The sequence below is a fragment of the Felis catus genome, chromosome B1, assembly GCF_018350175.1.
Source record: "Felis catus isolate Fca126 chromosome B1, F.catus_Fca126_mat1.0, whole genome shotgun sequence".
In the NCBI taxonomy this organism is placed as follows: Eukaryota; Metazoa; Chordata; class Mammalia; order Carnivora; family Felidae; genus Felis; species Felis catus.
The window spans coordinates 58,110,203-58,136,039 of NC_058371.1; the positions used below are offsets into that span (position 1 = coordinate 58,110,203).

Genomic DNA, 25,837 nt, shown 5'->3' on the forward strand with positions numbered 1-25,837 from the left:
CTTACGTTGCTGATAAATAATTGCAAGATAGTTAAAAATGAACTTTCACTGAATGAGTATATTTGCTTTTATGTAATTCCTACTTTGAATAGTTATCTGCCTTATAAAGTATAGTATGAAGTCGTAGCCCAGCCTTTTGGGTTCTGGCAATTTTAAAAAGGAGTAAGCAAAAGAAAACAGTCTCAGATTCACTAGCAGAAAGTAAACAAAGGGAAGGGAGTAGCTTTTCTCTATATAAACTGGACAATGGAAACATAGAAAGGAAAATAAAGTAGAAATTTAGAACTTTTCTGAATTTTAAAAATATAGGCATAAACTGTATACTGCCTTACACCATTTCAGACATTACACCATTTCAGACATTTCAGACAGAGTCACATAATCAAAAGTATTAATATATCCACAGAAAACCTATGAATATTTATAATATATATGATAAATAAAGACTATAAACAGTATGTGGTACAAGACTCCAAACAGATCCCCATTCTCCAAAAACATTACTAAGGAAAGAAAATGGGTTGAAAAAATCCTATAAATGCTACTAATATCCTCCAATTTGAAGAAAAGCAAACTAAAAAGGTGAGTAGGCAGCTATATAAAAAAAACAGGGGAAGATTTTTCCATATTAAAAGCCCCTACACAATCCTGAGGGATTTCAAAGAGTCCAGAATAGACACTAGGGCTTATCATCTTCACTTGGAGAAGATAACCAAAATTAATGGAAGTAGGCACTGGTAGGAGACATTTGTAGGACTTTAGAGAGAAAGCCAAGCCTGAGTTATCCCGAATGAGGGTTAAATATCTCCTTGCCCTACCCTTGAACTTTCAGGCTTCCAAACGATGGACAGAATTAATAACCAGTCTTCAAAATACAGCACCTACATTAGCAAATCAATCAACTCTCCAAAAGAAAGGAAATATGGCAAAGCTAATTTACCCACACTATGTAATTAAAAAAAACTTCCAGGGGCGCCTGGGTGGCTCAGTCGGTTAAGCGTCCGACTTCGGCTCAGGTCACGATCTCGCGGTCCGTGAGTTCGAGCCCCGCATCGGGCTCTGTGCTGGCAGCTCAGAGCCTGGAGCCTGCTTCCGATTCTGTGTCTCCCTCTCTCTCTGCCCTTCCCCCATTCATGCTCTGTCTCTCTCTGTCTCAAAAATAAATAAACGTTTAAAAAAAAAAAAAAAACTTCCAAACAGAGTTCCCTGTCAACCATGAACTAGATAAAAACACGTGTTACAGAAATAATGCAGACTAGAGTTTAAAAAAATCTTAGCATGTGAATGACACATGAAGTATCTAGTCATAAAGAAAACAACAAAATTGAGTTAGGCACACAAAGACAAAAACCATATGATTTCACTTATATGTGAATCTAAAAAACAAAACAAACACACACACACACCAAAAATCAAAAAACAAAACAAAAACAAAAAATAGAGATAGACTCACAAAAACAGAGAGGAAATTGGTAATTGCCAGAGGGTGAGAAGGCAGGGAGATGAGTAAAACAGGTGAAAGGGATTAAGAGGTACAAAATTCTAGTTACAAAATAAATAACTCATGGGAAATAAATATATTCCCATGCTGTACTGAAAAGTATAGCATGGGAATATAGTCAATAAGATTGTAATAACATTGTAGGGTGACAGATGGTGACGGCACTTATCATGATGAGCATGAGGGATAGAATTGCCAAATCACTATGCTGTACACCTGAAACTAATATAACATTGGTGACAAATATACTTCAATATTAAAAATAAAAAATAAATAAAAATAAATATACAAAATTAATTTCCCTCAAGTATTTTATACAGTAGGAGACTTTAAAATTGTGCCTGGATGGCTCAGTCGGTTAAGCAACCAATTTAGGCTCAGGTCATAATCTTGTGGTTCGTGAGTTCCAGCCCCGCATCAGGCTCTGTGCTGACAGCTCAGAGCCTGGAGCCTGCTTTGGATTCTCTGTCTCCTTCTCTCTCTGACCCTCCCCCACCTGTGCTCTGTCTCTCTCTCTTCCTCTCAAAAATAAACATTAAAAAAACATTTTTTTAAGAACTTTAAAGAAAATGCCTGTTTCCGATTCTGTGTCTCCCTCTCTCTCTGCCCCTCCCCCGTTCATGCTCTGTCTCTCTCTGTCCCAAAAATAAATAAACATTGAAGAAAAAAATTAAAAAAAAAAAAAAGGGGCGCCTGGGTGGCGCAGTCGGTTGAGCGTCCGACTTCAGCCAGGTCACGATCTCGCGGTCCGTGAGTTCGAGCCCCGCGTCAGGCTCTGGGCTGATGGTTCGGAGCCTGGAGCCTGTTTCCGATTCTGTGTCTCCCTCTCTCTCTGCCCCTCCCCCGTTCATGCTCTGTCTCTGTCCCAAAAATAAATAAACGTTGAAAAAAAAATTTTTTTAAAGAACTTTAAAGAAAATGAATTCAATAAAATGAGAGCTCAAAGACAAAATGATAAAACAGAAAGGGTAGCTGAAGAGCTAAAGATGAAAAGTGAGAACACAAATATTTTCATCATTATAGATCTAATCAGTAAATTAGAAATAGAAATAAAAAAACTTAAAAATTGAAAACAATAGCATGGAGAATGTCTTTAAGTGCCTAGAAAAGCAAAGAGGGCAAAATATGGCAACAGACTTATAGCAAATTGAAAGAAATTAAATGTAAAGGACAGATAAATGACATCTTTCATTAAAAAAAAAACAACAGAAAAGGTACACAGAGAAATAATACAGAAGCATTTCTCTAAATGTAGAACAAAACTGAAATAAAAAATGTAAAATATGCCTTCAACATGAAAAAAGTTTGAAGAATAAACAAGACTCATATTCTCGTTAAGTTACTAAATTTCAAAGATAAAGTTAGAATTCTTGAAGCATCCTAGCAGGAAATATAAGTTGACATTTAAGAAGAAAAAGAAATCAAGTTGGCTTCACACTCAACAGTTACTCAATGTTACTCAATAGTAACATTCAAAAGCTAGAAGTAATGGAAAATGTCCCCAGAAAAATCCAGGGGGAAAAATCATGACCCAAAATCATAATTGTGACCCAATGGTTACTCAAATAGAGGAGCAAATAGCAGACTTTCCCAAGCACACAAGATCCCTGGGCTTTCTTGAACATACTATTGAAACATTGATGAGCAAAGGAAAAACCAAATACAAAAATCTCAGAAGGAAGAAGTTGGCTTGAAAGGATTAAGAATTAACATTGACTATAAAATATAGAGTTGAAACAGAATGGCTGGGAGATGATGGTTCTGAAATATAATAAAAACCTTCTAATATTTCTAAGAAAGTAAAAATAGCATAAATCTAAATCAGGAGATTCAAGAGAAAGAGATGCGACAAAGAATCACTGTATTAATCACTCTAACTTTCAAAACAGAGTCAGTCTTTACCATCAGTTTAAAACCATGTTATATGATTAAGAAAAAAAATGATTCAAATGTCTTAATGGATTTCCTAATCTGTTTTAGTTAACATTAGAATAGTGTTCCTAGAGTGTATTATGCTAAGCGAAATAAGTCAGCCCGAGAAAGACAAATGCCATAGGATTTCACTCATGTGGAATTTAAGAAACAAAACAGATGAACAGAGAGGAAGGGAAGAAAAAATAAGATAAAAAACAGAAAGGGAGGCAAACCATAAGAGACTCAACTATAGAGAACAGAGGGTTGATGGAAAGGGAGGTGGGTGGGGACATGGGCTAGATGGGGAATGGGCTTTAAGAGGGGAACTTGCTGGGATGAGCACTGGCTTTATATGTAAGTGATGAATCACTAAATTCTACTCCTGAAACTAATATTGCATTGTATGTTAACTAACTTGAACTGAAATAAAATCTTTGAAGAAAAAAAAGAATAGTGTTAGGGGCTAATAACTCTTCTGATAAAGAAACCTTATCCTTTATCTGAAATTTGTTGATTCCAGCAATTCCACTTCAACTTCTTGTTTCAATTAAGTACAATTGTATACATTTTACTTTAAAAGAGCATTATTTTTAGTGTTATTAAATTATTCTATGGCTCTTATGTGAAATACATATATATATATATACATATATATACATGTATATGTATATATATACACACACATACACATTCTTGAGACATGGAGAGAGAAAAGTATACATTTGTCTGTCTGCATATATATTTAGTAAGATGTCTAAAACAATGATGACTCAAGGTTAAAATTCAATTATTTTGAGTCGTGAAATTTAGGATATTTTTTTTGAACTTTGAACCTATCTGCTTTTTTTGTACATCTTATAATGAGCTTTATCACATTTATAATACCAGTATAAGTATTTGCTTCAAAAATTTTTTAACTAAAGTGAACTAAACTAGGAATTCAGTCAGTATTATGAAAAATACATGAAGAAAAATACTTGCAAATCACCTAAGAGATTGTTATACCCAGTAATTATAATGAATTTGAACTGAGTATTCTTAAATCTTTTGTTGTGCTTCTTGTAAGTATTATAAATTGGTTAATTTAATGACCAAGGATAAGGTGCCCAGTTTTTTGGGATTTTTCTTAGCAACAACTAAATGAAAATTCCCTTATATTGATAAGGTAATTGAAACCACATTTTCATTTTGATTAAGATCTTTTTTTTAATGTTTATTTTTGAGAGAAGGACAGAGAGTGAGCGGGGGAGGAGTAGAAGGAGAGAGAGACACACACAGAATCTGAAGCAGGCTCCAGGCTCTGAGTTATCAGCACAGAGCCCAGTGTGGGACTCCAACTCGAGAACTGCGAAATCATGACCTGAGCCGAAGTCGGACATTTAACCAACTGAGCCACCTAGGTGTCCCATCATTTTGATTAAGATCTTGACCAACAAAGATACCATTTGTTGAGCAACTATTTTGTGTTTGACTGCATAGCATGTCAATGACCCTGATGTTTCATATCCTTCATTATTAATCCTTACCAAATCACTAAAAATTTGTACTAGTATTCTCATTCTGAAATTTTAAAATCAGTAAAACTGGACTTAGAAGATCCTAAGGTCACACAGATAAGAAATCGTTAAACCAAGAGTTAAAACCACCATCTATTTGTCGCAATTACCATCCTCAGCTGCAATCTTGAGAATTTCATTTCTATATTCTACGGTGTAATTACTTACTTTACCAAATACAATCTCTGAACATTAGTAACTTTGCAAAAACCTATTTTATGCTGCATGTGGTGACACATATCTTCAAAATGAATTCTGTTGTAGTCTCTGCATCTTCAAGTGACTGAAGTCTGATTCAAATCGTGGTTTATTGAATGTGATCAGCAAAGCATAAGTCACATGCCTACATCTTCCTCATAAAGAATTATATGGCTATCATTTTTATTGGATGAGAAGTCTACATTTTAAAGTGTGATTCTATAATCTTTAGAAGAGGCTCAGATTTTAGCCAGCCAAAAATAATAACTGCCCAGTATATACCCCTCCTTTGACTTTCCATAATTAAATTTTTACCAGTATTTTTCAAAAGTAGTGCTAGAGAACATTTCAGAAAGGATGATTCTTTAAATAAATAGTTCTGGATTCATTAGATATGCATATACAAATAAATCAACTTGTCCTCTGAATCCTCTCTCTCTCTCTCTCTCTCTCTCTCACACACACACACACACACACACACACACACACGTGCGCGCATGTGCTCGATTCCAGGTGAATTTTAAGTTTAAATTTGAATGCTAGATGATAAGTTTATAGAGACAGGATAGAATAATATGTTCAGGTCCTTGGGGTAGACAGATAATTTTTTAAAGTATCCAAAGTCACTAGCCATAGACTAAAGGACAAAAAGGAAAATACCTTACAATTTTGGCAAATCAGAAGACATTATAAAGTCACAAAGTATAAGAAGATTTTTTTTATAGTAGTGCATGCAAAAAGGGTTCTTATCCAAAGTATATAATGAATTCCTAAAACCCAATAAGTAAAGAACACTCACACAAATAGAAACATGAGCAAGAAACCTAGACACTTCACAAATATAGAGATCCAAGTGACCAATAAACAAAAAGTGCTCAATCATATTAGTCATGAGGGAAGTACAAATTTTCTTTTTAAATTAAGACTACCACACACACCTAGGAGAATGTGCTAAAATTAAAAAGACTGATAATACCAATTATTGATGTGAAAGTGAAGCAACTGGGATTCCCACATATTGCTAATGAAAGGTAAATTTGCAAAATCTCTCTGAAAAACTAGCCAGCAGTGTTAATTAAGGCTGAACATATACATATTCTATGACCCAGCAACTCTAGTATATACAAAACAGAAGTGTGTCTGTGTGTGTGTGTGTGTGTGTATTCACAAAAAGAAAAATATAAGAATGTGAATAACAGCATTATTTTTAATAACCAAACCTAGAAACAATCCACAAGTCTATCAATAATAGAAAAGAGAAGTAAGGTTTAAAAATAAAAAATTGGGAGGTTCTAGGAAGATGGCGGCGTAGGAGGATGCTGGGCTCACCGTGAGTCCTGCTGATCATTTAGATTCCAACTACACCTGCCTAAATAACCCAGAAAACCGCCAGAGGATTAGCAGAACGGAGTCTCCGGAGCCAAGCGCAGATGAGAGGCCCACGGAAGAGGGTAGGAAGGGCGGCGAGGCGGTCCGCGCTCCACGGACTGGCAGGAGGGAGCCGGGGCAGAGGAGCGGCCCGCCGGTCAAGCAGAGACCCCAAGTCTGGCTTGCAAAAGCAGAGGGGCCAGACCCAGTGTGTTCTGACAGCAAGCAGGACTTGGCATCTGGGAGGTCATAAGTTAACAGCTCTGCTCAGAAAGCGGGAAGGCTGGAGGACAAAAGGAGGGAGAGTTGCTGAGCCCCCGGAAGACACAGCTCAGTTTGTTGGGGAACAAAGGTGCTAGCCAGTGCGATCTCCCTCGCCCATCCTCCAGCCAAAATCCCAAAGGGAACCAGTTCCTGCCAGGGAACTTGCTTGCTCTGCGCAAACACCCAACGCTGTGCTTCTGCACAGCCAACCCTCCAGCAGCGGGTCTGACTCCCTCCCGCTGCCACAGGGCCCCTCCTGAAGTGGATCACCTAAGGAGAAGCGAGCTAAGCCTGCCCCTCCTGCCCCCATGCACCTTGCCTACCCATCCCAGCAGATCCCCAGCACCACAAGCCTGGCAGTGTGCAAGTAGCCCAGACGGGCCATGCCACCCCACAGTGAATCCCGCCCCTAGGATAGGGGAAGAGAAGGCACACACCGGTCTGACTGTGGCCCCAGCGGTGGGCTGGGGGCAGACATCAGGCCCGACTACGGCTCCGCCCACCAACTCCAGTTATACACCACAGCACAGGGGAAGTGCCCTGCAGGTCCACCGCACCACTCCAGGGACTATCCAAAATGACAAAACGGAAGAATTCCCCTCAGAAGAATCTCCAGGAAATAACAATAGCTAATGAACTGATCAAAAAGGATTTAAATAATATAACAGAAAGTGAATTTAGAATAATAGTCATAAAATTAATCGCTGGGCTTGAAAACAGTATAGAGGACAGCAGAGAATCTCTTGCTACAGAGATCAAGGGACTAAGGAACAGTCACGAGGAGCTGAAAAACTCTTTAAATGAAATGCAAAACAAAATGGAAACCACAACGGCTCGGATGGAAGAGGCAGAGGAGAGAATAGGTGAACTAGAGGATAAAGTTATGGAAAAAGAGGAAGCTGAGAAAAAGAGAGATAAAAAAAAATCCGGGAGTATGAGGGGAAATTAGAGAACTAAGTGATACACTAAAAAGAAACAATATACCCATAATTGGTATCCCAGAGGAGGAAGAGAGAGGGAAAGGTGCTGAAGGTGTACTTGAAGAAATAATAGCTGAGAACTTCTCTGAACTGGGGAAGGAAAAAGGCATTGAAATCCAAGAGGCACAGAGAACTCCTTTCAAACATAACTTGAATCGATCTTCTGCACAACATATCATAGTGAAACTGGCAAAATACAAGGATAAAGAGAAAATTCTGGAAGCAGCAAGGGATAAACGTGCCCTAACATATAAAGGGAGACCTATAAGACTCGTGACTGATCTCTCTACTGAAACTTGGCAGGCCAGAAAGGATTGGCATGAGATCTTCAATGTGTTGAACAGAAAAATATGCAGCTGAGAATCCTTTATCCAGCAAGTCTGTCATTTAGAATAGAAGGAGAGATAAAGGTCTTCCCAAACAAACGAAAACTGAAGGAATTTGTCACCACTAAACCAGCCCTACAAGAGATCCTAAGGGGGATCCTGTGAGACAAAGTACCAGAGACATCCTTACAAGCATAAAACATTAAGACATCACAATGACTCTAAATCCGTATCTTTCTATAACAACACTGAATGTAAATGGACTAAATGCGCCAACCAAAAGACACAGGGTATCAGAATGGATAAAAAAACAAGACCCATCTATTTGCTGTCTACAAGAGACTCATTTTAGATCTGAGGACACCTTCAGATTGAGAGTGAGGGGATGGAGAACTATTTATCATGCTACTGGAAGCCAAAAGAAAGCTGGAGTAGCCACACTTATATCAGACAAACTAGACTTTAAATTAAAGTCTGTAACAAGAGATGAAGAAGGGCATTATATAATAATTACAGGGTCTATCCATCAGGAAGAGCTAACAATTATAAATGTCTATGCACCAAATACCAGAACCCCCAAATATATAAAACAATTACTCATAAACATAAGCAACCTTATTGATAAGAATGTGGTAATTGCAGGGGACTTTAACACCCCACTTACAGAAATGGATAGATCATCTAGACACACGGTCAATAAAGAAACAAGGGCCCTGAATGACACATTGGATCAGATGGACTTGACAGATATATTTAGAACTCTGCATCCCAAAGCAACAGAATATACTTTCTTCTCGAGTGCACATGGAACATTCTCCAAGATAGATCACATACTGGGTCACAAAACAGCCCTTCATAAGTATACAAGAATTGAAATTATACCATGCATACTTTCAGACCACAATGCTATGAAGCTTGAAATCAACAACAGGAAAAAGTCTGGAAAACTCGAAAAGCATGGAGGTTAAAGAACACCCTACTAACGAATGAGTGGGTCAACCAGGCAATTAGAGAAGAAATCAAAAAATATATGGAAACAAACGAAAATGAAAATACAACAATCCAAATGCTTTGGGACGCAGTGAAGGCAGTCCTGAGAGGAAAATACATTGCAATCCAGGCCTATCTCAAGAAACAAGAAAAATCCCAAATACAAAATCTAACAGCACACCTAAAGGAAATAGAAGCAGAACAGCAAAGGCAGCCTAAACCCAGCAGAAGAAGAGAAATAATAAAGATCAGAGCAGATATAAACAATATAGAATCTAAAAAACCTGTAGAGCAGATCAACGAAACCAAGAGTTGGTTTTTTGAAAAAATAAACAAAATTGACAAACCTCTAGCCAGGCTTCTCAAAAAGAAAAGGGAGATGACCCAAATAGATAAAATCATGAATGAAAATGGAATGATTACAACCAATCCCTCAGAGATACAAACAATTATCAGGGAATACTATGAAAAATTATATGCCAACAAATTGGACAACCTGGAAGAAATGGACAAATTCCTGAACACCCACACGCTTCCAAAACTCAATCAGGAGGAAGTAGAAAGCTTGAACAGACCCATAACCAGCGAATAAACTGAATCGGTTATCAAAAATCTCCCAACAAATAAGAGTCCAGGACCAGATGGCTTCCCAGGGGAGTTCTACCAGACGTCTACAGCAGAGATAATACCTATCCTTCTCAAGCTATTCCAAGAAATAGAAAGGGAAGGAAAACTTCCAGACTCATTCTAGGAAGCCAGTAATACTTTGATTCCTAAACCAGACAGAGACCCAGTAAAAAAAAGAGAACCACAGGCCAATATCCATGATGAATATGGATGCAAAAATTCTCAATAAGATACTAGCAAATCGAATTCAACAGCATATAAAAAGAATTATTCACCATGATCAAGTGGGATTCATTCCTGGGATGCAGGGCTGGTTCAACATTCGCAAATCAATCAACGTGATACATCACATTAATAAAAGAAAAGATAAGAACCATATGATCCTGTCAATCGATGCAGAAAAGGCCTTTGACAAAATCCAGCACCGTTTCTTAATAAAAACCCTTGAGAAAGTCGGGATAGAAGGAATATACTTAAACATCATAAAAGCCATTTATGAAAAGCCCACAGCTAACATCGTCCTCAACGGGGAAAAACTGAGAGCTTTTTCCCTGAGATCAGGAACAAGACAGGGATGCCCACTCTCACCGCTGTTGTTTAACATAGTGTTGGAAGTTCTGGCATCAGCAATCAGACAACAAAAGGAAATCAAAGGCATCAAAATTGGCAAAGATGAAGTTAAGCTTTCGCTTTTTGCAGATGACATGATATTATACATGGAAAATCCGATAGACTCCACCAAAAGTCTGCTAGAAGTGATACATGAATTCAGCAAAGTTGCAGGATACAATATCAATGTACAGAAATCAGTTGCATTCTTATACACTAACAATGAAGCAACAGAAAGACAAATAAAGAAACTGATCCCATTCACAACTGCACCAAGAAGCATAAAATACCTAGGAATAAATCTAACCAAAGATGTAAAAGATCTGTATGCTGAAAACTATAGAAAGCTTATGAGGGTAATTGAAGAAGATATAAAGAAATGGAAAGACATTCCCTGCTCATGGATTGGAAGAATAAATATTGTTAAAATGTCAATACTACCCAAAGCCATCTACACATTCAATGCAATCCCAATCAAAATTGAACCAGCATTCTTCTCGAAATTAGAACAAGCAATTCTAAAATTCATATGGAACCACAAAAGGCCCCGAATAGCCAAAGGAATTTTGAAGAAGAAGACCAAAGCAGGAGGCATCACAATCCCAGACTTTAGCCTCTACTACAAAGCTGTCATCATCAAGACAGCATGGTATTGGCACAAAAACAGACACATAGACCAATGGAATGCAATAGAAACCCCAGAACTAGACCCACAAACGTATGGCCAACTCATCTTTGACAAAGCAGGAAAGAACATCCAATGGAAAAAAGACAGTCTCTTTAACAAATGGTGCTGGGAGAACTGGAAAGCAACATGCAGAAGCCTGAAACTAGACCACTTTCTCACACCATTCACAAAAATAAACTCAAAATGGATAAAGGACCTAAATGTGAGACAGGAAACCATCAAAACCCTAGAGGAGAAAGCAGGAAAAGACCTCTCTGACCTCAGCCGTGGCAATCTCTTACTGGACACATCCCCAAAGGCAAGGGAATTAAAAGCAAAAATGAATTTCTGGGACCTTATGAAGATAAAAAGCTTCTGCACAGCAAAGGAAACAACCAACAAAACTAAAAGGCAACCAATGGAATGGGAAAAGATATTTGCAAATGACATATCGGACAAAGGGCTAGTATCCAAAATCTATAAAGAGCTCACCAGACTCCACACCTGAAAAACAAATAACCCAGTGAAGAAATGGGCAGAAAACATGAATAGACACTTCTCTAAAGAAGACATCCCGATGGCCAACAGGCACATGAAAAGATGCTCAACGTCGCTCCTCATCAGGGAAATACAAATCAAAACCACACTCAGATATCACCTCACACCAGTCAGAGTGGCCAAAATGAACAAATCAAGAGACTATAGATGCTGGAGAGGATGTGAAGAAACGGGAACCCTCTTGCACTGTTGGTGGGAATGCAAATTGGTGCAGCCACTCTGGAAAACAGTCTGGAGGTTCCTCAGAAAATTAAAAATAGACCTACCCTATGACCCAGCAATAGCACTGCTAGGAATTTACCCAAGGGATACAGGAATACTGATGCATAGGGGCACTTGTACCCCAATGTTCATAGCAGCACTCTCAACAATAGCCAAATTATGGAAAGAGCCTAAATGTCCATCAACTGATGAATGGATAAAGAAATTGTGGATTATATACACAATGGAGTACTATGTGCCAATGAGAAAGAATGAAATATGGCCCTTTGTAGCAACATGGATGGAACTGGAGAGCATTATGCTAAGTGAAATAAGCCATACAGAGAAAGACAGATACCATATGGTTTCACTCTTATGTGGATCCTGAGAAACTTAACAGGAACCCATGGGGGAGGGGAAGGAAAAAAAAAAAGAGGTTAGAGTGGGAGAGAGCCAAAGCATAAGAGACTGTTAAAAACTGAAAACAAACTGAGGGTTGATGGGGGGTGGGAGGGAGGGGAGGGTGGGTGATGGGTATTGAGGAGGGCACCTTTTGGGATGAGCACTGGGTGTTGTATGGAAACCAATTTGACAATAAATTTCATATATTGAAAAAAAAAAAAAGAAAAGAGAAGTAAGCTGTGAGGTATTCATCTGATGGAATATAATGCAGCAAAGCTGTGACTATGTACAGCCACCACAGAAAAATCTCACAAACATAAAGTTAAGCAAAGGAAGCCAAACACAGAAGAGTACATATTGTATAATTCCATATATATATATATATATATATATATATATATATAAAACATATACATATTATATATATTTCACATATATATACATATTATATATGTTATATATATGTTATATATAACATATATAACATATATGTTATATGTGTTATATATAACATACATATGTATACATATATGTTATATATAGCATCTGTAACATGTACAACATATATGTAACATATATGTACACATATATGTTATATATGTTCTATGACATATATGTGTATACATATATGTTATATATGCGTATGTTATATATGTATGCATATATGTATATATAACATATATACATATATAACATATATGTATATATGTTATATAACATATGTATACATATATGTTATATATATGTTATATAACATGTGTCTATATATCTGTTATATATGTTATATATAACATATATGTGTATATATACATTTATGTATTTATGTTATATATAACATATATGTGTATATATACATTTATGTATATATGTTATATATAACATAATATATTTTATGTATTGTATATTATATATATATTCTATATTATAGATATTATATATATTTCAAAACAAGCAAAACTAACCAATGGGGTCAGAAGACAGAATAGGGAAGTACTTTCAGGTAAGGTAAACAAGAGTAATGGACAAAGGGGCACTTCTGGGGTATAGATAATAATCTACTTCTCTTTTTTTTAAGTTTATTTATTTAGTTTGAAAGAGAAAGCGAGTGGGGTAGGGGCAGAGAGAGAGAGATAGGAGAGCCCATTGTCAGTGCAGAGCCTAATGTGGGGCTCCAACCCAAACTGTGAAATCTGACCTGAGCCAATACAAGAGCTGGATGCTTAACTGACTGAGGCATCCAGGTGCCCCAATAATAAACTACTTCTTAAGCTGGATGCTGGCTACACAGATGTTTTTATCTTATTAAAATTCATCTAACTGTATTTTTATGACTGCACATTTCTATAAGCATGCCACATTTGAAAAAAAGGTTTACTTTTTTTCAAAGTCTGAGAATATTAAGCATGATAAGGTTTTGTGCCATCTGAAACTCTCATGCACTCCTGACGGCAATGGAAATGGGTATAATTATTTTGGAAGACCATCTGGCAGTAACCGCTAACATTGAATATACACATGTTCTTTAACTCAGCAATTCCACTCTTAGATTTATGACCAAAAAAAATATTATATTTGTATACAAAAAAAACATGTACAAAAATGCACATAGTAACATTATTACTAAGAACTATAAGAACCAAGAGGTACATGAGAAAGTGTCCAATATCACTCATCATCAGGGAAATTCAAATCAAAACCACAATGAGAGGGAAGCCTGGGTGGCTCAGTCGTTTAAGCATCTGACTCTTGATTTTGGCTGGGGTCATGATCTCACAGTTCATGAGTTCAAGCCCCACACTGGGCTCTGCGCTGACAGTGTGGAGCCTGCTTGGGATTCTCCCTCTCTCTCTCTCTCTCTCTCTCTCTCTCTCTCTCTCTCTCTCAACCCCTCCTCCTCCTCCTCCTCCTCCTCCTCCTCCTCCTCCTTCTCCTCCTCCTCCTCCTCTGCCGCTTGTGCTCTCTCTCTCAAAATAAATAAATGAACTTAAAAAAAAAAACACAATGAGACATCACCTCACACCTGTTAGAATGTTATCAAAAAGGCAAGCAATAACAAGTGTTGGTGAGTATGTGGCAAAAAGGGGAACCCTTTTGTATTATTGGTGGGACTGTATATTTGTGCAGCCACTATAGAAAACAATATGAAATTTCCTCAAAAAATTAAAAGTAGAACTATCATGTGATCCAGCAATTCCACTTTAGGGTATTTACCTGCAGGAAACAAAATCACTAATTCAAAAACATGTATGTATCATCATGTTCACAACTGCATTATTTATAAAAGCCAAGACATGAAAACAACTTAAATGTCCATCAGAAGATAAATGGGGGTGCCTGGGTGGCTCAATCAGCTAAGGATAAGACTCTTCATTTCAGCTCTGGTCATGATCTCATGGTAGGGAGATCAAGCCCTGAGTCGGGCTCCTCACTGGGCATGAAGCCTGCTTAAGATTCCCTTTCTCTCTTTCTTTCTTTCTCTCTTTCTCTCTCTCTCTCTCTCTCTCTCTCTCTCTCTCTCTCTCTCTCTCTCTCTTTCTCCCTTTCAAAAAAGAAAAAAATGGATAAAGATGTGGTATATAGATATGATGGAATATTATTCAACCATAAAAAGAAGGATATTGCCATTTGTGACAAGATAGATAGACTTTGAAATCTTTATGCTAAGTGAAAAAAATCAGATAAAGAAATAGTGTGTGATCTCACTTATGTGTGAAATCTAAAAAAAAAAAAAAAAAGCTGTAGACACAGAAAACAGGTTGGTGGTTGTCAGATGTGGGGCATGCAGGATGCACAAAATGAGTGAAGGTTGAGTCAAGAGGTACAAACTTCCAGTTACAAAATAAGTAAATTATGGGGGATGTAAATACAACATGGCAAATATAGTTAACAATACTGTTTTGTATATTTGAAAGTTGATAAGAAAGTAGATCTTATAAGTTCTCATAATAAGAAAAAATATGTTGTACCTTTGTGTGGTTATGGATATTAACTAAACATACGTGGTAATTATTTCTCAGTATATACCTGCATCAAGTCATGCTGTATCCCTAAAACTAATACTATGTTAAATTTCAATTATATCTCAATTTTTAAAAAAAGTAAGGAGGAAATATGTATAATAACAGTTTCTAAAAAATGAATAAAAGGGGGGAATAAATAATTTTAGATTGTACTAAATTTATCAATATGAGTATACTTGTCAGAGTTTCTCAATTAATTTTTGAGAAAATTACATAGGTACTGTTTTCTTGGTTGGCTGACTGAAATTCACACTTTCTTAATAAAAACCCTCAAGAAAGTCAGGCTAGAAGAAATATACTTAAACATCATAAAGGCCATATATGAAAAGCCCACAGCTAATATCATCCTCAATGGGGAAAAACTGAGAGCTTTCCTCCTGAGATCAGGAACACGACAGGGATGTCCACTCTCACCACTGTTGTTTAACATAGTGTTGGAAGTCCTAGCATCAGCAATCAGACAACAAAATGAAATAAAAGGCATCAAAATTGGCAAAGAAGAAGTCAAACTTTCACTTTTCACAGATGACATGATACTCTACATGGAAAACCCAAAAGACTCCATCAAAAGACTCCTAGAACTGATACATGAATCCAGCAAAGTTGCAGGGTACAAAATCAATGTACAGAAATCAGTTGCATTTTTATATACCAATAATGAAGCAACAGAAAGAGAAATAAAGAAACTGATCTCATTTACAACTGCACCAAGAAGCATAAAATACCTAGGAATAAACCTAACCAAAGATGTAAAAGACCTGTATGCCAAAAACTATAGAAAGCTTATTGAAGGAAATTGAAGAAGACACAAAGAAATGGAAAAAAAATCCACTCTCATGGATTGGAAGAATAAATATTGTTCAAATGTCAGTATTACCCAAAGCAATCTACACATTCAATGCAATCCCAATCAAAATTGCACCAACATTCTTCTCAAAGCTAGAAAAAACAATCCTAAAATTTGTATGGAACCACAAAAGGCCCCGAATAGCCAAAGTAGTATTGAACAAGAATACCAAAGTGGGAGGCATAACAATGCCAGACTTTAGCCTCTACTACAAAACTGTAGTCATCAAGACAGTATGGTACTGGCACAAAAACAGACACATAGGTCAATGGAATAGAGAACCCAGAATTGGGCCCACAAATGTATGGCCAACTAATCTTGGACAAAGCAGGAAAGAATATCCAATGGAAAAAAGACAGTCTCTTTAGCAAATGGTGCTGAGAGAACTGGACAGCAACATGCAGAAGAATGAAACTTGACCACTTTCTTACACCATACACAAAAATAAACTCAAAATGGATGAAAGACCTAAATGTGAGACAGGAAACCATCAAAACCCTAGAGAAGAAAGCAGGCAACAACCTCTTTGCACCAGCAATTTCTTTTTTTTTTTTAATGTTTATTTATTTTTGACAGAGAGAGAGAGCATGAGCAGGGGAGGGGCAGAGAGAGAGGGAGACACAGAATCCGAAGCAGGATCCAGGCTCTGAGCTGTCAGCACAGAGCCCAACGCGGGGCTCGAGTTCACAGACCACGAGATCATGACCTGAACCAAAGTCAGACTCTCAACTGACTGAGCCACCCAGCCACCCCAACCACAGCAATTTCTTACTCGACACATCCCCAAAGGCAAGGGAATTAAAAGCAAAAATGAACTATTGGGACCTCATCTCAATAAAAAGCTTCTGCACTGCAAAGGAAACAATCAACAAAACTAAAAGGCAACCAATGGAATCGGAAAAGATATTTGAGAATGACATATTGGATAAAGGGCTAGTATCCAAAATCTATAAAGAATTTATCAAACTCAACACCCAAAAAACAAATAATCCAGTGAAAAAATGGGCAAAAGACATGAAGAGACACTTTTCCAAAGAAGACATCCAGATGGCCAACAGACACATGAAAAGATGTTCAATGTCACTCATCATCAAGGAAATACAAATCAAAGCCACACTGAGATACCACCTCACACTGGTCAGAATGGCTAAAATGAAAAAATCAGAAAACTACAGACAGATGTTGGTGAGGATGTGGAGAAACGGGAACCTCTTGCACTGTTGGTGGGAATGCAAACCGGTGCAGCCACTCTGGAAAACAGTATGGAGGTTCCCCAAAAAACTAAAAATAGAACTATCCTATGACCCAGCAATAGCACTACTAGGAATTTACCCAAGGGATATGGGAGTGCTGATGCATAGGGACACGTGTACCCCAATGTTTATAGCAGCACTTTCAACAACAGCCAAATTATGGAAAGAGCCTAAATGCCCAACAACTGATGAATGGACAAAGAAGATGTGGTTTATATATACAATGGAATACTACTTGGCAATGAGAAAGAAGGAAGTCATGCCATTTGTAGCAGCGTGGGTGGAACTGGAAGGTATAATGCTGAGTAAAATAAGTCAGTCGGAGAAGGACAGATATCATATGTTTTCACTCATATGTGGAACTTAGAAACTTAACAGAAGACAATGGGGAAGGGAAGGGGAAAAAATAATTACAAACAGAGAGGGAGGGAGGCAAACCACAAGAGACTCTTAAATACAGAGAACAAACTGAGGGTCGATGGGGGTGGGGACAGGGGAAAATGTGTGATGGGCATTGAGCAGGGCACTTTTTGATATGAGCACTGGGTGTTGTATGTAAGCCAATTTGACAATAAATTATATTCATAAAAAAATTTAAAAAGTTAAAAAAGGAAGCAGGAAATATATATAATAATAGATTCTAAGAGATGGAAAAAAGGGGAAAATGAATAATTTAGATTGGACTACATTTATCAATATGAGTACACTTGTCAGAGTTTCTCAATGAATGTTTGAGAAAATTACATAGGCATTGTTTGCTTGGTTGGCTGATGGAAACCCAGACTCAGCAGTGACTGCTATGAATGCTCACTAAATGCTCCTCTGATGATCTCCTGGAGCAGAGAAATAAGATGACCCATCCTGAAGCCACCAGACAACCTATTTCCTCTTCTGGTCCAGGGCTTACTCAATGGGCTTATGAAAAACATAACCTACTCAGTCAGATTCTGTTGCTTGAAACTGACAAATCTAATACAACATATATCTTTAATTTTAAAAATTAAACGCCAGGTTTATTAGCAGGGTTTTCTAAAAACAGAACCACTAGGATATGTATATACATAGAAAGGTATTAATTTTTTAAATTTGGCTTATGTAATTATGGTAATTACATAAGTAATTACCAAAATCCGCAGGGGTGCCAAGAGACGGGAGACCAAGGAAGAAGCAGTGTTATAGTTGAAGTGAAAAAAAAAATCTACAAGAAAATCCAACTAGCAAGCATAAAATGGAATACTCTACAGCAAAGAAAATAAGAGAACACTGCTACATTCATTAAAATTCTACACATTATGCAGAAATGAAAATGAACACATTACTGTTATATGCAACAAATCTCACAAACATAATATTGAGCAAAGGAAATGAGACACAAAATAATTAAAAACAGTATGATTCTATTAATAAAGAGTTCAGAAACAAGCAAACTAATTTATGCATTTAGAAGACAAGATGGTGGTTAAATTTGGAGACAGTGGCGGTGTTGCTCATTGGGAGTATTTACAAGAGAAGTTTCTGAGATAGTGGCAATGTTGTATTTCTTGACTTTGGTGGTATTTACTGAAGTGTGGTGATTCAAGAATCATATGAATCAAGAAACAAACTCTTTTTTAATGTTTATTTTTGAGAGAGAGAGAGACAGAGGGAAAGAGGAAGAGCGCATACACATGAGCGTGAGCGAGGGAGGGGCAGACAGAGAGGGAGACCCAGAATCCCAAGACGGGTCCAGGCTCTGAGCTGTCAGCACAGAACCCACCATAGGCTCGAACCCATGAAGCGCAAGAGCATGACCTGAGCCAGAAGTCAGATGCTTAACCTTAAACGACTAAGCCAACCAGGCGCCCCAAGAAACAAACTCTTCATTATAAAAAATAAATTGATGGTTACCAAAGGGAGGGTGGTTGCGGGATGGGTGAAACAGGTGATGAGGATTAAGGAGTACACTTGTGATGAGTTCCAGGTGTTGTATGGAAGTGTTGACTCACTATATTATACCTGAAACTAATATAACATTTAATTAGAATTAAAAATATTTTTTGGTGTTTACATATGGTTTTTCGGTTTTCCTGTATATATATCGCACTTTTATTTAAATAATTTATTAAAACAAAACATACTAAGATTTCTAAAAATCTTTTCTGCCTAGCATTAAGCATTATCCATTTCCTTATTAGACAAAAATACGTTTTACCCAGTCCCCAAAAGGAAGCAACACGAGGCCACAACTTCTGCATCCAGATCTAAATCCAGTATCTCTGGGTTTGTCTATTCCTTCAGTATTTATTTTACAACCCTGTCTCTATATTCTCCAATTTATAGTCTAACTGGTAACTACGTCACGTAAAGTTGTGTATGAAAGAAGACAAAGGAAAATAAGTTATATTTAGATTAAGTTTATAGTAACTTATAAACTTATAAATATATATGCTAACTATCAAAGAAAATAAGACTAGATGCTACAGTTCTTATTTCAGCAACTGGTCACGAAGCCATAGTTGATACTTATGACTTTCTTCCAGCACCATCTGTTACACATCCCCTCTGCTTTCAGCTAGCACCCAACTCATCAGGGTTCTCTACCCAAATTATTGACCTAAACCTTCATTTCTGACATATCTGAGCTCCTGGGTACTAGGTGTGTAAAGTCTTCTATTAAATTTTATCTCTGGACACAGCAGTACTAGGAGGCATCCCAGTGTGTACCCTTAATTCCATCCACATCCTGCCTGCCCCATTGTGTGAAAGAAATCCATTTCTCCTTGGTAGCCAGAATTCATTATCTAACTCTACACCATACATCTTTTTGTTCTGTTCACTCAGTGACATGAGAAGCCCCAAATGACCAGATGTTCTTATGAGCTTCTAATTAAAGGGATCTCTTTTTAATGTTTATTTTTTTTTAGAGAAAGAGAGAGAGCACACAGGTGCACACTCACACATGAGCAGGACAGGGGCAGAAAGAGAGAAATCCCAAGCTGTGCTGTTAGCACAGAGCCTGACATGAGGCTCTCACAAACCCGTGAGATCATGATGTGAACAAAAACCAAGAGTCAGACACTCAACCAACTGAGCCACTCAGGCATCCCTATAGGGATCTTTCTTAATGTCTCCTGATAGAAACATATCTCCCTTGAGTACTAAGAGCTCTAAACCAGAAGAATTCAAAATCATGGAAGAAGCAAAATTTTTGTAAGTGGGCAATTTATTGTAATAGTGAGAGGTGTCATTCATATTTAACACCCTCTGTCCCTATATCCATATGTCGTGACTAAGGGAGGAAACGCACTATTATTGATCACTAGTTGAGATCAGTAAGCGTATCCTATAGGGAACAGGCCAATTTCTTAAGGCTTTATCTCCTAACCTGTGCTTTACCAGGCTTTGCCATTACCTTCAAATCCGATGAGCATCATCCCCTTGCCCTACTTCTCTTGGTGTAAAGTGAGTTCCTTTGTCAGAGAAATCTGTGAAAGAACCTAATGCAAAGTCCATGTCAGTTAGGCTTTCAACTGCAATTAACAGAAGACTCAACAAAACTACAGTGTAAACAGAAAGGACATTTAATAATCTTAGGTGGTAAGTTTGTTTCAGAATTGGTTAATTGAACAGCCCATAAATCACTTAAGGTTCTCTCTCACTTTGTGTTTTACATCCCCTCATAGGAAAAAGCAAAATTCGTATTCAGAAAAGAAAAACATCATAGGATCAAATGATTTAAAACATGTAAAATGCATATATTGGTGCCAGGCATATAATAAGCACAGAGCAAATATTCACGAATATTTTTATCAGCATCATCATAAGCACCATCATATTAATGGCGCTAAACTACCAAGGAAAATGGGACCATCGTGATTGTTATAGAGCCCTAAGACCAGGAAGAGGTCTAGTCTTTTCCTAAAAACATGGCTGCCTGATACCTGTAAGAATCTTGGTGCCAAAAGTAAGGAACAAAGTCATATCTGGCACCGTTCTTTTATTATTATTTGGATGGCCACTAAACCACTCATATTCATTATTTGGTATATAATGTAGATAAGTTAACTTTTCTCCAATGTTAGAAGAGGAAGGTTAACGTTAACATTTTTAGGACAAAATGCCTGGAAAACAAGCACTCGGCATACAGCATAGTACCACACACTCAAGGGATGTGAGGTAAACAACCATAATAGTGATTGGGCAAGAAACTCAGACCTCATTTTCCCCACAAAGAAATCACTGACAGCTGTTTTAGAGTTGCATAGTATTTTGGAGTAGCACAAATTTCAAGTCTGTGTAAAATATTTTTCTAAAACACTATGAAGCTATGCATTTCTTATTAAAACTTTCCTTCCGGTTTGACCATCTGTTAAAGGAGTATACTACTCATTGTCTCACAGTGGTTTCAGGATAATTATTGATAGAACAAATATTTATACCTCCTGAGGTCATGTGTATGCAATAAATAACAATAGGCTGATAAAAAAAAATGATCTGATGTTTTGGATGATTTTAAAGATCCAGTTAGATCACTGGGAACAGTGATATTAATGGTTGTGCAGATTTCACAAAAAGCATCAGAATTTCAATTCACTGATCACCCAGGGGAATCTCCATGAGTCTGCTTTTGTGTTCTCTTCCCTGTTTCTTCATAGATGATATGTTTTATCCCCTGATTACTTAGTTGAAGCTAAATGTCAATAAAAATAACAGTATATGTCAATAGCAGTGCACTAGCATTAAGTTCTTGCTATGTGTCATTCCCTGTTTTAATTACTTTATACCATCTCACTTTAATATGGTCAATAAACCATAAAGTAGATACTATTATTGGCCCATTCAGTGCCTTACTCAAAATCACTCTGCAGGTTAGAGTTTAAAACCGCAAGTAGGGCCTCCTTTTTTATCCATGTCTCTGAAACAAGGACAGCTACCATGGTATAAATTGATCGTGTTTACTGTACTATACAGTCCTAACCCCAAGCTTAAGACACATGGTTGTGAGGCCTAAATATTAGTAAACTGACAATGGTCCAGAAAATTCCTCCCCTGATCCACAAAAGCTTAATATTATTAATGAAAGAGGCATTTGCAAACAATGGTCAGTTTTCTATCACTTATACATAATAGATGCAAACTGTACCATTTATATAACAGCTACTTTAAATGCCTAAGTAGAGAAAGAATATGCAGCAAGATCTGAGGCAGGAGAGAGATCCCTGTCTCTAAAGGCAACCAGTGTATTTGGAATGTGTTGACAAAGCACATGTATAAGCATAACTGAGTTAACAACAGCAATATATACAATTATTCTAACTAGACTTTTCTTCGTTCTTCTGATTATTCTATTTATCTGTATTCTTACTGCTGATATGAGTCAGTCACTATGCTCCAATCTCCTGAACAGACGCTAACTTAGGAATACTATTCCACATCACACATATATTGTAAATTCACCATAAACAAGATAATATGTTAGCCACTCCGGATGCAAAGATGAATATGATTTTGCACCAGCCCTTGTGAAGATCAAGTGGCATCTATACTAAAAAGCCAAAGAAGACAGGCTTGAGTGACAAGTGTTCAGGGTACACGATTGTTCAGAGTAAGGCCATAAAATGATGGAGCACTGAGTGACAAGGGTCATTTTCCTTTCTGAGTAATACATCAAGGAGATTTCCAGTGTTTTTCTTTTTGATTCACTATAACCTAACTTAAGAGCACTGGTTGTCTCTGCCTACAAGTTCCAACTCATTTTGCAAAGAGGAATCTGTCAGCACGCATGCTGACACACAGGCTTCTAGTGTGATCTCTGATAGGGTTGAAAATCTTCTAAACAAATCTTGGCATCTCTTGCTCTCATAGTTTTAGCAAGTTAATTACTCTTCCATAAGATGTGATTTCCTGGGATTCAGTGAGCTGACATTGCTTCGTGTTAATTTATTCAAGGCTGAACAGTTACATTGATTAGACAACTCCACAGCACCAGGTTTCAATGCTTCTGGAGTTGCTCTCTTTGAATTTCAATGCAGTTAATGACAGAGGAGGGAGGCTGGTATGTCTTCTGTTATCACCTCTGTGGAAAGTTCAATAGACTTTTTTAGGGCTCGTGTTAGGAATAGGTATTGTCTTTGTGTAGTACTTATTAAGAGGACTCACTCTCTTAATAAGTTTCAGCAGTACCAAAGGTTAGGTGAAACAAGCTTGCCGTGTGGTGCAACCTGTGACCTTTCAGGATCAGGGTCCTGGGTATAATGAAGAGTATACCATTAGAAATGGCATTTTGAAGAATGATGATAGCATGGTGTGCACCCAGCAACGGACACGGGAAAAGTGCCAAGGTGAATTACTGACATTTCTACATGGGCTGCAAACACAGTGGTGTAATATATGCAGGCAAACTATAGGACAGCACAAAGCACAGTAGAACTGATGTTAAGGCTGTTGACTGGTAAGCATCTCACCCTGCCATACTGTAGAAGTATTTTAGCATAGTGACTACCTTTTGGAACTCTTCATTTCTTTCATCTCAGATTATTCCCCAAAACAGTTTTTACCATTATAAAATATACCTTTGAAAAGTACAGAATGCTTCGAAACCCCATTCCAGAAAATATTTGCTAGGATTTTTGACTCCAAGTGTTCTCGGTAGAACAGATAAGGTGTTTAAAAGATACTGAAAGAAACAATGACTTTTCAGGACTCTAATATCTTATGTTCCATTTCCAGTAATGGCTTGCAGTAATTTTTGCTGTTATTCCCCTCCATTGCCTCAAACCTTCCTTAAAAAGCTGCAGTTCTCATCAACCATGGTTAGTGATGCATTCAAGGGATAGAGGAAGTTAGGAAATTGGTGTCCAGTGTACAGAATAGGGAAAGCAGTTAGCAGAAGGAGAAAAAGAATTCAGTGGAAGAAATCCAGGCAAACCGTCCAGAAAATGTAATTCCCAAGAATACGCAGAGACATTAGGGTGGCTAAATTTAATGCAAGGGATGGACGTTTGAGTCATTTTATCAAGATGTTGAAGGAAAGGGGACTCAAGAAAGTAGGAGGACTTAGGGTCACTCAGGTTGCAAACAACTAGTTTATATAAGTGCATAGTGTACACATTTTAGTCCATCTACTCGAGTGTGTGATTATTTTCTCTTATAACTGAACTAAGTTTCTGTTGTAAGCTTTTGCTCTGTGGTGGAAAGTTCATCATAACTGCTGGCCAGAAGTTGTGTAGGAATTCCAGGTGAATATATAATACCCATGAGAGAGGGGGAAACCACCTGGCCTTTTTTCATCCTTTTTTCGTGCTGGCTGCAAATGAAGAAACTCTTATTCTCTCCTGGCCTCTTTCATGGAAGGAACTCAATTCTGTTGCAGTAGCCCTTCTGTCTGGCCCATCTGAGTTGGTAATTTATCGCCTTCTGCAAATGTACTGCTGCTTCCTCCCCTGTGGTGGAATATGCAGGACCTCTGTGAGGCCAAACAACACAGCTACATGTATTCTGTAACTTGTAACACTCTAGAGTACAATGGTCCTTTCTTTCCCCAACCCTGGAAAGGCAGAAAAGAATGTGGATAGGAAGACTTACTCTTGTATCATCAATGTTTCCTTTGGGACCTATTTTTTTGCCAGTAAAAGCCAATTCTTTAGAAATCCAAAAACCTTTCTCTGCTTTTCTGCAACATCATGAGTCCTCTGAGACAAGGATTGATAACCAACTCAAAAGGCATATGGAAAGGATGGAAGAAACATAAGAAAACATTTGACATTTTTTAAAAAATAGTATCCTTTAAGTGATGCCACCAGGATGGCAACATGGGTCATTCCCAACTTTGCTCCCCTTCACAAAATGAAGAACAACTATTCATGGATAAGACACCACTAAGAAAATCCTAGAACATGGGGAGAGGCTGAAGCACCCCCTGTATCACTGAGACCAAGACAGATTGCATCAGAAGGCTAAGAGGAGCAGCTACACACTGACCATAGGCTGGCACCACACCATCTGAGATCTCCCCTGAACCCATTGTTTTCCAGCAGGAAAAGAGCCCAGGCTGGACATCCAGCTCCCCCAGTGCTGAGTGGCTTCTTAGGAGGCCCCACTCTGGCCTCACCTCATGGAGGATGTGGGACAGTCTGTGAGGCTTGACCACTAGAAATCTCATTGTGACAAGCAGGCCGAGCTTGCAACAACCAGTGCTCATATCTCGGCAGACCAAGTTCCTACCTGCAGTGTCCAAGTGGTAGTTCCAACTGGCAGTTTTGCTCATCTGCAGAGCCAAGATGGTGGTGCAGTTCACCAGGGAACTAGGCAGAGCACAGTTCAGCCAGATTAGGGTCCTCAAATGAAGAGCCTTGCCGGTGCTGGGCCCTGGTCCAACCACCCACCCCACCCCACCCCACCCCACCCCACCCCGGACAGGGGAACTGTCATAGCACAGTCCAGGGCTGAGTGTAGCTCCCAGCCCTGCCAGATCAGAAAGGCTAGCAAGAACACCTGGAAGCTGCTGAGCTCAGCAGCGCTCAAGCAAAGAGCACAGCAGACATAGCTAATCATCCACAGAGCAAAGCCAGTGGCACC

At 37.9% G+C, this 25,837-nt stretch overlaps 1 long non-coding RNA gene across 1 annotated transcript in view; it reads right to left on the bottom strand.

Annotated features, from left to right (window-relative positions):
* LOC123384878 overlaps positions 1–25,629 on the bottom strand; it is a 169,989-nt gene extending 144,360 nt beyond the window's left edge. Inside the window, exon 1 of the long non-coding RNA XR_006596590.1 lies at positions 25,484–25,629. This is a non-coding gene — a long non-coding RNA (uncharacterized LOC123384878). The remainder of the gene's footprint in view (positions 1–25,483) is intronic.
* Positions 25,630–25,837: the final 208 nt, after the last annotated feature.